Source organism: Eretmochelys imbricata, chromosome 23 (genome assembly GCF_965152235.1).
Source record: "Eretmochelys imbricata isolate rEreImb1 chromosome 23, rEreImb1.hap1, whole genome shotgun sequence".
In the NCBI taxonomy this organism is placed as follows: Eukaryota; Metazoa; Chordata; order Testudines; family Cheloniidae; genus Eretmochelys; species Eretmochelys imbricata.
In genome coordinates this window covers 16,245,208-16,255,055 of record NC_135594.1, presented here as the reverse complement: position 1 = coordinate 16,255,055, position 9,848 = coordinate 16,245,208, and the positions used below count along the sequence as shown (strand labels likewise).

At 52.3% G+C, this 9,848-nt stretch overlaps 1 long non-coding RNA gene across 3 annotated transcripts; it reads right to left on the bottom strand.

The window, feature by feature from the left end:
• Positions 1-251: 251 nt before the first annotated feature.
• On the bottom strand, positions 252-7,117 carry LOC144279179 (uncharacterized). 3 transcript variants are annotated; one of them, XR_013348651.1, is made up of 4 exons: positions 7,008-7,117; positions 4,889-5,205; positions 3,669-3,888; positions 252-581 (listed from the first exon to the last, which is right to left on the bottom strand). It is a non-coding gene; the product is annotated as an uncharacterized LOC144279179 (long non-coding RNA). The 3 variants fall into 3 exon arrangements; XR_013348650.1 differs by lacking the exon at positions 252-581 and adding an exon at positions 586-630; XR_013348652.1 differs by lacking the exon at positions 252-581 and adding an exon at positions 3,296-3,542.
• Between the last annotated feature and the right edge of the window lie 2,731 nt (positions 7,118-9,848).

Sequence of the window (9,848 nt, the reverse complement as noted above, 5' to 3'; positions counted from 1 at the left end):
CAATCCAATTTTTATCAGCCATGTTGCTGTGTTTGAAGGGAGAAAGCCTATACTGATGAACTGGTTGGGTCAGCGTAATTACAGCCTCATCTTCTGTTGAAACTGTCATTCAAAACTGGGAAAAAACCCCAAACCCAAGTCACTTAAAACTTTCTTCCTTCAAAAACAAAGGATCAATTTTTTTTTTGATATAAGCTTTGGAAGCCAACAAGTGCTACAAATTTCTGTATTAAAAAGGGTGTTTTATTTGATCTCCCCTTTTTTTTTCTGGGAAAAATTCCAGCCATCTTTGCAGGTTTCCAACACCCGAGCAGCCAGGCACAATGCAAGAAGGCGCAAGAGTATGAATTGCTCGCAGGCAGGCGTGGGAAGCAATTGCCGGTTTATCTAATTCTATAGAGGGCTAGGATCAGCAAACTTGCGGCTGTGGCTTTCCAACTCCAGGATGTCTTCGAAGGAAGCCGGGGGCAGGATGAAGTGAAGGGAAAATCTTAGATAAGGGTGCAAGAGAAACCGGCGTCGAGAGAAACACAAAGTCTCCAGTTACCTTCGGGACTAAATTGGTGCCCGCAAAGAAGATGCTGCATGAAAACAAACAGGTTTCAGGTCCTTCCAGATGGTTCCCTTGTCCTGTGATGAGCATGAGTATTTGCGATGCAGTTTTTTAAATTGTTTGTTTCATTGAAAAAACTTTCATTTCAGTTAAAATAATGGGTGTCTGGGCAGCGCCTGGCATGATGAGGGGCCCTGATCTCGGTCGGGGTCTGGGCAGCGCCTGGCATGACGAGGGGCCCTGATCTCGGTCGGGGTCTGGGCAGCGCCTGGCATGACGAGGGGCCCTGATCTCGGTCGGGGTCTGGGCAGACCCTGGCATGATGAGGGGCCCTGATCTCGGTCGGGGTCTGGGATCTTCTGGCATGACGGGGCCCTGATCTCGGTCGGGGTCTGGGCAGCTCCTGGCTTGATGAGGGGCCCTGATCTCGGTCGGGGTCTGGGCAGCTCCTGGCATGATGAGGGGCCCTGATCTTGGGCGGGGTCTGGGCAGCTCCTGGCATGATGAGGGGCCCTGATCTCGGTCGGGGTCTGGGCAGCTCCTGGCATGATGAGGGGCCCTGATCTCGGTCGGGGTCTGGGCAGCTCCTGGCATGACGGGGCCCTGATCTCGGTCGGGGTCTGGGCAGCTCCTGGCATGACGGGGCCCTGATCTCGGTCGGGGTCTGGGCAGCTCCTGGCATGATGAGGGGCCCTGATCTCGGTCGGGGTCTGGCCAGCGCCTGGCATGATGAGGGGCCCTGATCTCGGTCGGGGTCTGGGCAGCTCCTGGCATGATGAGGGGCCCTGATCTCGGTCGGGGTCTGGGATCTTCTGGCATGACGGGGCCCTGATCTCGGTCGGGGTCTGGGCAGCTCCTGGCTTGATGAGGGGCCCTGATCTCGGTCGGGGTCTGGGCAGCTCCTGGCATGATGAGGGGCCCTGATCTCGGGCGGGGTCTGGGCAGCTCCTGGCATGATGAGGGGCCCTGATCTCGGGCGGGGTCTGGGCAGCTCCTGGCATGACGGGGCCCTGATCTCGGTCGCGGTCTGGGCAGCTCCTGGCATGATGAGGGGCCCTGATCTCGGTCGGGGTCTGGGCAGCTCCTGGCATGATGAGGGGCCCTGATCTCGGTCGGGGTCTGGGCAGCTCCTGGCATGACGGGGCCCTGATCTCGGTCGGGGTCTGGGCAGATCCTGGCATGATGAGGGGCCCTGATCTCGGTCGGGGTCTGGGCAGCTCCTGGCTTGATGAGGGGCCCTGATCTCGGTCGGGATCTGGGCAGCTCCTGACATGACGGGGCCCTGATCTCGGTCGGGGTCTGGGCAGCTCCTGGCATGATGAGGGGCCCTGATCTTGGGCAGGGTCTGGGCAGCTCCTGGCATGATGAGGGGCCCTGATCTCGGTCAGGGTCTGGGCAGCTCCTGGCATGATGAGGGGCCCTGATCTCGGTCGGGGTCTGGGCAGCTCCTGGCATGACGGGGCCCTGATCTCGGTCGGGGTCTGGGCAGCTCCTGGCATGATGAGGGGCCCTGATCTCGGTTGGGGTCTGGGCAGCTCCTGGCATGATGAGGGGCCCTGATCTTGGGCGGGGTCTGGGCAGCTCCTGGCATGATGAGGGGCCCTGATCTTGGTAGGGGTCTGGGCAGCTCCTGGCATGATGAGGGGCCCTGATCTCGGTCGGGGTCTGGGCAGCCGCACATAAAGCCACGCAGAGATGGCTCACCTGGTGCTGAGATGTAGCTGGTTCTGGGGTGGAGTGTGGTAATATGGTTGTTTCGTTTTTCAGAAAGAGGGTTTAATTAGGGCACAGTGCTGAATATGTCACAGAGGCCAGGACTTTGCCGTTTGTCTGAGACTTTCAAAGTTGAGTGAGGGGGTGCTGACCACCCTCAGCGGGGGCTGCGAGCAGGAGGCCACAGAGGACAAGGAGGAGACGGACACTCACAAATTATTTTAAAGAGGTATCATTGAATTTCATTCATCACAGCACTTTTTTATCACAGGTCATGGAGCCATCCTGGTGAATTTAATACAAGTCACGGGGCTCGGGGCAAATAGCAGATGGTGACTTTCCCACTAAACCTGTGACTTTTCTTCCTAGAAGCCAAGGCCAGATGGGACCCTTGTGACCATGTAGTCTGACCTAGAAGTGACTAGTGCCCCCAAACAATTCCTAGAGCAGGTCTGGTAGAAAAACATCCCAGCTTGATTGAAAAATGGCCAGTGATGGAGAATCCACTGTCCCGCTCAGTAAACTGTCCCAATGACTCTTGCCGTTAGAAACGGACCCCTTATTCCCAGGCTGAATTTGTCCGGCTTCAACTTTCAGCCATTGGATCTGGTTCGACCGCCCAGTGCTGGACTGATGGGCCCCTTATTAAATATTTGTTCCCCTCCCTTAGTACTTCTAGCCTGGGATCAAGTCAGCCTTTAAACCAGGGGTGGCCTGAGCCAGAGAAGGAGCCAGAACTTACCGATGGACATTGCCAAAGAGTCACCGTAACACGTCAGCAGCCCCCCGTCAGCTCCTCCCCCCCGTTCCCAGCCCGGCCTGCCCACCGCCAGCCCCGCCGATCAGCGCCTTCCCCTCCCTCCCCGCACCTCCCGATCAGCTGTTTCGTGGCGTGCAGGAGGCTCTGGGGAGGAAGGGGAAGGAGTGAGGGCACGGCAGGCTCAGGCAAGGGGGCAGGAAGGGGTGGAGTGGGGGCAGGGCCTGGGGCAGAGCCAGGGGTTGAGCAGTGAGCCCCCCCCCCCCCCGTAGCCTGTAGCTCCAGCCCCGGAGTCGGTGCCTAGACAAGGAGCCGCACGTCAACGTCTGAAAAGCCGCACGTGGTCCCGGAGCTTCCCTGCTTTAAACCGTCTCTTCGTTAAACACAATAGCTGGAGCTCCGGCGTCTCTCGCTCTCAGGCAGGGTTTCTGACCCTTGAATCATCCTCCTGGCTCTTCTCTGACCCCCTCCCCGATTGCTCAATCTCCTCTTGCTTTTACTCCATTTACCGGGGCCGCTCTGCAATTTGTGATTTTAAAAAACGTCAGGGCACATCAGCAGCCCCAGTTATAACGTTTCCCCCAAGGGAGCGGCTGCGAGAAACGCAGGGTGAACTCAGGGGGCGGGAATTGCAGGACCACTTACCTACAGCGGCTTCACTGTCAGTTACGGAGTAATTTTATTCCCCTCGATATTGCTGCACCTGATGTTATTGCAAGTATAACTGGTCCCATTACAGATGCTCCAGCTGCTGATGCTGCAAGATATCCAAGATATATTCCTCCAGTTCCAGCTCCTATAAGTGTTAAACCTTTTAGTTTTCCTTTTGTTTTTTTTTTCAATCCATGGTGGGTCGGTTGCAGGGCTGCAATAAATAATAAGATTTGAATGAGGCCACATCGCAGATGGGCTTCTCAATTGTCAAGCCTCTGACATGAAGCAGAAAGGGACCTTGTTCTCTTCTCTTGGTCTCGTTGTTCAGCTCAATAGCCGGAGCTGCTGGCGTCTCTCGCTCTTAAGCAGGTGTAGCTTCCTTGAGAAGCCGGGTAATACTGAAGGGGATGGGTCTCCTGGCACTGAGATGCAGCCACCTCTGGGGTGTGGCAGCTGGAGAACAGCCACATAGCAACACCATACAAAAGCTCTGACCACTAGACCCCACTGCCCTCCCAGAGCTCAGGGTAGAACCCAGGAGTCATAAGAACGGCCATATTGGGGCAGTCCAGTGGTCTGTCTGGCCCAGTATCCTGTCTCCTGACAGTGGCCAATGCCAGGTGCCCCAGAGGGAATGAACAACACAGGGCAATTATTGAGTGATCCATCCCCCTTTGTCCAGTCCCAGCTTCTCAGTCAAAGATTTAGGGACACCCAGGGCATGGGGTTGTGTCCCTGACCATCCCGGCTAATAGCCATTGATGGACTATCCTCCATGAACGCATCTAGTGCTTGTCTGGACCCAGTTACCTTTCCCATCCCTCTGATCCCAAGGAGAAATGTTTCTGAGGTTCAGAAAAACAAAGCTGACTTATTTCCCCTGATTTTCATGCTTCCTCTGAGCCTGGAAGCTGAAGTGCCAAACCACTGTGAGAAATCGCTTCTGGTGGTATGTGTGATTCGATCACTAATGGCACAAGCCAGCCCGTTCTCAGGAGCCTTTCAGCCTCCCTGGGTGGATCCAGCTCCACATTTGGGTGCATCGGGGAACCGGGGTTGGCAATTTGTTCCCTGGATCTGTTTGCCGTCGCTGCTGATTTGCAGAGCAGCCGACAGCCTCTTGCACCAAAGCAGGCTCAAGATGCAACCCACCCACCTCTTTCAAATCCAACACCCCTTCCCCTCCTGTTCTCCTTCTTGGCTGCATTTACCTTCTGCTTCTCTGGCGAGTTCTTGAGCAAGTTCCCTTTGCGGTACCTTTTCCATCACTGTCGCAGCTGCCCTCAAGGCGTAAGTCCGGCCCAAATTCTGTATCAAAGCCTCGACAACCTCTTCCAGGCTGGCGTTCCTCTGGAATGTATTGGGTTTGTCGTAGTAATCAAGTTCACAGACAAGCTCATTCATGGGTGTCTTGCACAGCAAATGTTTGAACTTTTTAAATTGATCTGTGTTCAGTTTCTTGAGGCTAGTGGTGAGGATCTGTCGGACAGTAGTCCCCTTGGCGTCTGAAGCCATCTTACTGAGTAGCCTGGGGATAAAGAGGACAGAGGGGATAAGGAACTGAGACTGCAAAAGAATAAATGGACACAAATCAGACGTCAAGAATTGTAGCATTCAAAAACCAGACGGAGAACACTTCAGTCTCCCTGAACACTCAATAACAGACTTAAAGTGGCCATTCTTCACCAAAAAAACTTCAAAAACAGACTCCAACGAGAAACTGCAGAACTGGAATTAATTTGCAAACTGGACACCATCAAATTAGGCCTCACTAAAGACTGGAAGTGGCTGGGTCATTACAAAAACTAATTTCCCCCGTTGATACTCTCACCTTCTTGTCAACTGTTTGAAATGGGCCACCTTGATTACATTGGCCTCATTAGCACTACAAAAGTGATTTTTCCTCCCTTGGTGTTCACCCCTTCTTGTCAACTGTTGAGACTAGCCCACTTCCATGTTAATTGGATTGGCTCGTTAGCACTGACCCCCCACTTGGTAAGGCAACTACCGTCTTTTCATGGGCTGTGTATTTATACTTTCTTACTGTATTTTCCACTCCATGCATCTGATGAAGTGGGTTTTAGCCCACGAAAGCTTATGCCCAAATAAATGTGTTAGTCTCTAAGGTGCCACAAGGACTCCTCGTTGTTTTTGCTGATACAGACTAACACGGCTACCCCTCCGAAACCTGAGACCTTTGGTGTCCGTCTTGACTTTACTGACATAAAATACAACTTTCTGCACAGGAGCATGTCCAAAGGGGACGTTCCAACTGTCCTTTTTTAGCAGCAACCACCCAGGTGTTACATGGTCACAGCTGTTTCTAGGTCTGCTCGACACACAAAGTAATAACCCCGAGTTCTTCACTAGAGCTTTTCGCCAGGAGATCTCAAAGCGCTGTCCAAAGCAGGTCAGGCTCATCCGCTGCCCTTGTACAGTGACAAATAACAACAAGAAGGAGTCACGTTGTTCTTCTCCCCACCACTCGCTTGCTGAACAATTCGGAGGAAGCCACCACTTCCCACGGGAGTGTGGACGGAGCATCTCAGATGCCAAATCCAACCGGCAAGGCAGCTGCAAAAATGCCGGGATCCCGGCGGGCTGTGCAGTGACGTCTGCTCGGCCCAGGTCCGAACCACAGGGCTGGGCCCATCATTCCCGGCCTCCTTGCTTTCCCCTGGCTCCACCCTTCCACATCAGCTTTCCTGTCCTCTGCCCCCCACATTCCCCTGCCCCCACATTCCCCTGCCCCCCACATTCCCCTGTACTCCTCAGTCTGCCTCCTGCCCCCACATTCCCCTGCACCCACATTCCTCTGTACCACTCAGTCTGCATCTGCCCTCCCCTCCCTATTCTCCAGTAGCTACCTCCAGTGAGCGAGCGCTAGCCAGGGGAGCCATTTCAGATTGGGGGGGGCAACTCCAACGGTGATTCCAGGGGCTACTCAGGCACCTGAACAATCGTGGTTTTTTGCAGCTATAATGGGTGGGGAGGGCAAAAAATTAGAACTCACCCCCCCTCAATCTCCACCCATGTTGGGGCACAGGTGCCCCCCCCCACTAAACAGCACCCCTGCTAGACCCCCACATTTTCCTTGCTTCTCTTTCACCCTAGTGAACCATTGCATCACTTTGGTTAATTCCCCTTCTTCAACCATCAACCCCCTCCGGACCATGGTTCCCACCTGCCCTCCCTCAGCAACACCTCGCTCCTCTCAAAGCCTTGAAAACTGATGGATCTGGGGCAATGGACTGACTTTCTGGAGCTAAAGTTTCCCTTTTCCAGGAGCCTGTGCCATGGCCCCTGTTCCCACCTCTGCAGTCTCCTTACCTGTGCAGCACGGCACGCTGCTCAGTGAGTTCAAAAGAGCAGCTTCTTCTTTTATAGTTCGTGAAACTAGCATGCAAAGGCGCTGTTTAAAAAGCTTTGCATTGTGTGTCGTGCTCTGCTCAAAAACAGGAAAGAGGCCGCGCTCAGTGCTATATATGTGCAGGAGTAGGACTGCCTCTCGCAGGGAGAATGATCTATGTCGACCTTTGTGTGTTTGCTTTGTCAGTAGGTTTCCGGTGCATAACTGTATCTGAGAAAGGCCAAGAACAGCCAAGCCCAGCCGCAGATTTGTGAGGAACTGAATATAAACCAAGCTGGGTTTCTGGAAGGCAAAACCTAGGGCTCTGTAAGAAGTGTGTCAATTTCCTGGAAAGGTTCCTACGTAACACACAGATTGTGGAGCCCTTCCCTGCATATTTCACCTGAGGAGATTTACGGGCCCTAAGTCTGACCCTGATGCCTTTGAGATCCCGACCCACCTGTATTGCTTTCGTTTCTCCACGTCTTATCCCGATTGCCAAGACATTGATCCTGCTGTAGCTTTAACCAAACAAACATTCAGCTGCTGTTAATGATTTAATGCTTGCAATACCCCACAAATGTACCCAGTGATGTACAGAGACATGAGACAAGGATCTAGGCACATGGCCCTGACAATCTCACTTAGACAAACACAACCAGGCAGCGTTACTGACCAAACACAAGCTGGTGAGGGATACCGCCAGCATGGGAGAGGGGTGTCAGGAAAGAAGTGAGCGTTAAGAAGGGACTGGAAGAAGAACAAGGCAACTGAGCAGAGAAAATGTGGGAAACTCAGAAGACAGCCTGGGAGTAAGTGAGACACTGAAGAGACAAAGGAGCACTCGGGAGGGAGCCGCACAGGGAGTGATAAAACTTGCACTGGTTTAAAGAAATCACGGGGACACTTATTTTGGCTTGAAGGCAGCTGCCTTGGTTTAATTTAAGTCAAGGGAAAGGGGGAGATTTTACTTTCCTCTGAGAGTGGCCACTGGAATGGTCAGAGACCAGCTGAGACAGACGTCTGGTCTGGCCTTTCTTATAATGCCCTGAGCCACAGCTCAGCTCAGTGGAGACGCCCCGACTTCAGTTTTCAAAGCGTGGCGGCATAGGGAGTGTTATACTTAGAAAATGAAAACCAGCAGGATCTTATTTAGGGGATAAGGCAATACGCCGTGTTTATTGTGAATACAGAAAGGGTCATTTTTAAGCAATCAGTTATAGCTATAACATTCCATTCACTCACACATTCATTCACTCACACACACAAGTTCTGCAAGGTTGTTACAGTTACCAGCCTAGAAGTTGCTCATGACAAGTCACAGGCCAGGTAGCCTGAACACGAGGATGGAGCCAAGTCTTGTCAGATGCACATCCGATGCTCCTGGAGGTTGGCTGCAGAACCAGACTCCAAGTCCTTCATCTTTAGAGTCTGTCTTTACAGGAATCCATCTTCGTACAAGCCTACGAAGTTTGCTTTGTCATGCTACTCTCACGTTTGAAGTGATAATCAATCACGCAGATGGTACAACAGTGTCAGTTTGTTGTTATCTGGTTCTTCAGACCCCCTGTCCTTGGGGCAGTTGGGGTGGATTCTGGTTTGCCCTCGGGGTTATCCAGTTATCTCACCCAACACATTCTTCGGCCCAACGATCCTGGAATTATAACTCTAAAGCTTTCCAACCTTTGATTACGCATTCAGACCAAACATATAGTCACGACCACACTCTATTTCACTTAACACGCTTCCGATCACATCTACCTTTTGTTATCTATCCATCCTTTACATAACCCTCTGTCATCCTTCAGGAAAAGTTAGCACATGTGACTCCATTTTGGTTTGGGGCCCACCATTGTCTAAAAGCAAACACATCATGCACCAGGAGGCGTGTTCCTTAGACACTGCATTCCTGTAAATCCTCCCCCTTGTCTCCAGCCTGTCTTGACTTTCAGTATCTGTTCTTTGTCAGTCCGTAACTCCCTATCTTCTGGCCTTTGATGTGAGGCCTCCCATCCTGATAATAAAGGTTACTGATGCATGGCTTTAGGACCATGCTGTGTAATTAACATACTGGTTTAGCACGAGGAATGCACCAAGCAGGGATAGGTGGTAGATAAGACAAGGGTTTGTTTATTGGCTAAGGTTTCCGATGCACGGGGGCAACATGCTTTGCTAAAAAGTATATAACCTTTGTATAATCTGCATTCAGGGTCCCCCCCTGGCTAACAGGGGGGCACCACTCTCGAGCGTAATAAACTTAGTGTCTTTTGGGAACTCTGCAGTTGTGGGCTTTGTTTATGTGCCTCAGCCTAGATTCGAACGAAACTGTTACGAATTATACCTGGGGGGACACGCACACAACTGCTGCGAATTACACCTGGGAGGACACGCACACCAATGCTGCGAATTACACCTGGGAGGACACGCACAGTTCGAATGTAGGCAAAAAAACAGATACCGGGAGTCAAGGCAGGCTGGAGACAAGGGGGAGGATTTTCACAGGAATGCAGTGTCTAAGGAACACGCCTCCTGGTGCATGATGTGTTTGCTTTTAGGCAATGGTGGGCCCCAAACCAAAATGGAGTCACATGTGCTAACTTTTCCTTAACGTCATAAATATAAAGGGAAGGGGAACCACCTTTCTGTGCACAGGGCTATAAAATCCCTCCTGGCCAGAGGCAAAACCCTTTTACCTGTAAAAGGTTAAGAAGCTCAGGTAACCTGGCTGGCACCTGACCAATGAGGGGACAAGATACTTTCAGATCTGGAGCGGGGCGGGGGGCAGGGGGGAGAAACAAAGAGTTGGTCTGTCTGTGTGATGC